Source organism: Penaeus vannamei, chromosome 19 (genome assembly GCF_042767895.1).
Source record: "Penaeus vannamei isolate JL-2024 chromosome 19, ASM4276789v1, whole genome shotgun sequence".
Classification (NCBI taxonomy): Eukaryota; Metazoa; Arthropoda; class Malacostraca; order Decapoda; family Penaeidae; genus Penaeus; species Penaeus vannamei.
Window position 1 is genome coordinate 4,042,337 of NC_091567.1, and position 5,000 is coordinate 4,047,336.

General features: G+C 48.7%; 1 protein-coding gene across 17 annotated transcripts in view; it reads left to right on the forward strand.

Moving 5' to 3' along the window:
* The window catches only part of Mef2 (myocyte enhancer factor 2), a 554,695-nt gene that overhangs the window by 251,872 nt on the left and 297,823 nt on the right, over window positions 1-5,000 (forward strand). Inside the window, exon 3 of one of the 17 annotated variants that reach the window (XM_070133768.1) lies at window positions 3,497-3,553. The exons of the other annotated variants lie outside the window; for them this stretch is intronic. The gene's annotated coding sequence lies outside the window, so the exon portion shown is untranslated. The remainder of the gene's footprint in view (window positions 1-3,496; window positions 3,554-5,000) is intronic. 17 annotated transcript variants of the gene reach the window in all.

Below are 5,000 nucleotides of genomic sequence, written 5' to 3' on the forward strand. Positions count from 1 at the left end.
CAAGATCAAGAACAAGAAGAGAAGAAGACACAGAAGAAAGAAGTAGAAAAAGAAGAAAGAAAGAAAAAAAAATGCTGAAAGGGGGGGGGGGGTAGGAGGAAGTGGAGAAGGAGGAGATGAAGAAGGAGAAGGAGAAGGAGATGAAGAAGAAGGAGAAGGAGAAGGAGACGAAGAAGAAGAAGAGCAGCAGTAGCAACAATAATGATAATGATAATAGTTATGATGATAATGATAAAGCTAATAATGATGATAATAATAAATGAATAGATAAATAAATACTGATAATAATAATGGTAATGATAGTAATGATAATCATGATAAATGATAATAGGAAGAAGAAAAGACACCTCGCAAACTCTTCCCGGCTTTCGCACATTATTCAGAAATTCAGTCACTCAGCCAAAAATTCAGACTTCACTCATCCAGTCCTCATCGTGGTGTCATCTCCTGTCATCTCCTGTCATATGTTTTGCGTGTGCTTAGTCGTGTTCCTGTCGGTTAGAATTTAGATTTTCCGGAAAGGATATTTCTCCCTTCGTGGTGTTTTGTGTGTGTGTGTGTGTGTGTGTGTGTGTGTGTGTGTGTGTGTGTGTGTGTGTGTGTGTGTGTGTGTGTGTGTGTGTGTGTGTGTGTGTTTAAACATCTTGCTTTTCTTTTTTGTAAGTTGTTGAATTTCACTTAATCTTCTCGAATAATTTTGTTTGTTAGTCCTGCTGTAGATGGATTTTAAATCCGTTAAGAGACAGGGCCATTCTTATAGTGTATATATTTACTGAGGCCACAAGTAAGGTTCATTTACTGAGCCCACAAGTAAGGTTCATTTACTGAGCCCACAAGTAAGGTTCATTTACTGTGGCCCAAGGGACCCTACCTCTCGCGCGCCCTCTGTGAGCACCCAATTTAGGTGCGTTTGATAGTCTGACACGTGAGAAATTGCTTGTAAACATTGCCCGCCGTGCTTGCAGATTGAACACCGGCTCTGCAACACAATACCCGCGACCACACACCGAGACTGTATTACAACAATGGCCAGTGATTCTTGGGTTTGCTGTTGTTGGTGTTTGTCGGGTGTGGTAAAGAGGAAAGAAATGGCTCTTCAGGTGGCTGTTGTGTTGGGCTTTTATCATGCTTTGTTGGTGCATTACTCAAGTTGCTTGGTAACTTGAGAACGCGTGCCTTAATTTTTCAATTTTATGCACCTAAGAGTAAACCGAAGGGAATAAAGAATAAGAAAAAGGAAAAGGAAGAAAGTTCTTCATTCAGTACACCAAAAAGGAAGAAACACGGTGAAGAAAAAGTGAATATCACCCAGCCGGCTGATGCACATTGTTTACGTGTCAGGGCATGGACACCTGTACACTTAACCTGCCGCATAGTGTCTGTTTCAATTTACATAACACTTGCCCCCGACCAAGCACACGAACACGTGCGATGCGAGACACGTGACCCCCGCCCACACACTGCCGGCCGCACGTGTCTCGACCCTCGCCTCGCCGCTTTCACCCCTGGCGCGGGCTTCGACTTAGGCATCGGGGCAGCGAGGCTTTTCCGTGGATATTTTTTTTTATGCTTTAGGTGTTTTTCTTTTTTTTTTCTTATTCGTGGGCGGAGATTTTGCTTTCTTGGTTTGCGGATAGTAAGGAAGGACTTTGCTGGCCGCGGTTCGGTGGTTGGTTCGTGGTGGGAGCACACGCGCGCACGCACTTATACACGACACGCACACGCACATCCCTCCTTACTTACACACACACAAGCCTCCGCCCTCATCACACACACGCAAGCACACAAACACACACAAGGGAAAGAAAGAGCCTGAAAAAAAAAAACTAGAATAGAAGAATAAATTTTAGATAAAAAGTATTAATGAAATGTTAAAATCGTATATTTCCTCTCATTTGCAAGCCCCAAGCCCTTCCGCTCCTCCGTGCAATAGAATGCACTAGAACGACCCCCTTTCCTCTATCCCCCCCTCCCCCTCCCCCCTCCAAAGGCCAAGTGTCCCCAGACGATGGCAAGGATTCAAGGAAGTCGAGGGCCCTTCGCCTCTGCTCCGTCGTCGTGGTCGTCGTCGTCCTCGTTCTCCTCGTCGTCGTCCTCGTCTTCCTCTGTTATCTTGTTTGCTTCTTGTTCGCCATTTTCTCTTTCTTCTTTTTGTTCATTTTCTCTTTCGTCTTTTTGTTCATTTTCTCTTTCCTTTTGTTCATTTTCTCTTTCTTCTTCTTGTTCATTTTCTCTTTCCTTTTGTTCATTTTCTCTTTCCTTTTGTTCATTTTCTCTTTCTTCTTCTTGTTCATTTTCTCTTTCTTTTTGTTCATTTTTTCTTTCTTTTTTGTTCATTTTCTCTTTCTTCGTCTTGTTCGTCATTTTCTCTTTCTTCTTTTTGTTAATTTTCTCTTTCTTTTTGTTCATTTTCTCTTTCTTCTTGTTCGTCATTTTCTCTTTCTTCTTCTCTTCCTCCTCCTCCTCCTCCTCCTTGTCGTCTTCTTCCTCGTCCTCCGCCTATTCCTCCTCCATCTCCTTCACCTTCCCCTGTTCCTCCTCTTCCCTCCACCTCCACCTCTCCCTCCTCTTCCTCCTTCCTTCTCCACCTCCTCCTCTTCATCTTTCTCTTCCACCACCACCGCCACCACCTATTCTTCCTCTGCCACCACTACCACCTCCTATTCCTCCTCCTCCTCGTTCCTCTCCTTTCTTCATCATTATCATCTTCATCTTTTTCTCCTCCTCCACCTCCTCCTCCTCGTTCCTCGTTCCTCTCCTTTCTTCATCATCTTCTTCATCTTTTTCTCCTCCTCCGCCTCCTCCTCCCTCGCCTATGATAGCAACACTTTCCTTCGTTTGTGAGGCTCGGACCGCCACTGTGCAGTCTGTCGTGAGCTTCAAGGGGGGGGGGGATAGTGAGAGGAGGTAACGGGTTACTTATTAAGGTTACTGGGCTAATTTCCCCTGTGATTGAGAGGGACTTGTGGCTGGCTATTTCCGATCTTGTGTTATCGGTCGAAATTGCTTGCGGGCGCTGTTATCGGCTAAATAAATGATCGAGGTTCTCCTTTTGCTTATTTATTTATTTATTTATTTGTTTATTTGTTGTATAAGCGGAGCTCATTTATTCATTTTGGATTTTACAGGTGGTGTGAGTATCGTGGCGGCGGTGACTCGCCCGCTAATGTGTGTTTATGTGTGTTCCTGTGTATGTATTAATGTATTTTCTCTCCTTTCCTTTCCTTTCCTTCCCCCTCTCTCTCTCTCTCTCTCTCTCTCTCTCTCTCTCTCTCTCTCTCTCTCTCTCTCTCTCTCTCTCTCTCTCTCTCTCTCTCTCTCTCTCTCTCTCTCTCTCTCTCACTCACTCACTCACTCACTCACTCTTTGTAGATAGATAGATAGATAGTTATCATTACATACATGCATGCAAAGAACAGATGAGTGTTCAGAGCCACGTACTGCACATGATTTATGATGTAACAAGCATTACAATTATTTTTCCCGTTCTTTTCAGGTACGTGCGGTGTACGAGAGAACTCCAGCGCTCGGCATTGAAGGTCCCAAGGCGCAGGTCTGTAAGATTTATAGAACCAGTCCTCAAGTACTAGGTCGAGAAACGCTGCAGCAGCGAGCGTGGTATTTGGTTCACCGAATCAGGCAAAGGTGTTATGGATAAACCGACGAGATGGGTGAGCGTGGCGCTTGCGACAGGCACTCTGGTTGACGTGTCCTGTCCAATTGCTGGCCTTGGGGGATCCTCGTGCTTGGGGTTGTGCATGGGGCCGCCTGACTATCAACAAGTGCGCATGGCATGTCCTGAATGGCATCAAGTGAGGTGTATAATGTGTGGATTGCCAGCAAGTGCAATGCATGGTGATCATGTGATCGTCGCGAATTGTGCGTAACATCCCTGACTGCGATCGTTTGTCATGCACGGTGTTTCGAGGTCTTGCCCAAGCGCATGGCAGAGGAGAGTGGCCGGTTGGAAAGAAAGAGCTTTAATCATCCCAGCAACAGTTAGCCTCATCGGTAGCAGGAACTACCCTCGCGAGTTGCCTTTGCCGACGCCTCGAGACTTGGAGTAAAAACGTCGGCCTTTAACGACGACGTGGCTACCCCTTCCCAGGCCCCTGCGACGCTCGCCGGCTCATCGTCGGCGCGGCGATTTCTCCTGCGGACCCCCGTCGTCCCCCCCCCTCCCTCCCCTCCAGGCCCCTCCCTACCCCTTGGTTCTGTGATGTCGAACACCAATCCTACTAATTGCTCCACTCCGGGAGACTATCACTCACCATCAGGCGCTGGCTCCTCCTCGCTGCTCTCTCCTCCCCTTCACCTACCTTCCACTCTTCCCTGCTTTCTGCTCGCCCTTTATCTCCCTCACCCTTTCTCCCCACCTCGCCCTACTTCCCCTCTCTCTTCACCCTCCCTCCCCGTCTCCCCCTCCTCCTCCTTTTCACCTTCCACCCCTTTCGCCATCCACGTCATCCACCTCCCCCTTCCTTTTCACCCCTCCACCCCTACCCCTCTTGCCTCCCCCTTCCTCTCCACCCCTCCCCCTCTTGCCTCCCCCTTCCTCCACCCCTCCCCCTCCCCCTTCCTCTCCACCCCTACCCCTCTTGCCTCCCCCTTCCTCTCCACCCCTCCCCCTCTTGCCTCCCCCTTCCTCCACCCCTGCCCCTCCTTCTTTCAATGATACCGTGCACAGTGAAGTGTGTCGGGTACACCTCTCACACGTGCAACTCCCACCTGCGGCTTTTCTCATGTGCGGCCGCTGTGGCATCATGTGCTTGCTTGCGGTCTGGCAGGTGCTTGGAAGAGAGGGAGAGAGGGAGAGGGTGAAGGAGAAGTGGCCAAGGGAGGGAGAGGGTGAAGGGGAAGTGGCCAAGGGAGGGAGATGGTGAAGGGGAAGTGGCCAAGGGAGGGAGAGGGTGAAGGGGAAGTGGCCAAGGGAGGGGAGAGGGGTGAAGGGGACGTGGCCAAGGGAGGGGAGAGGGTGAAGGAGAAGTGGCCAAGGGAGG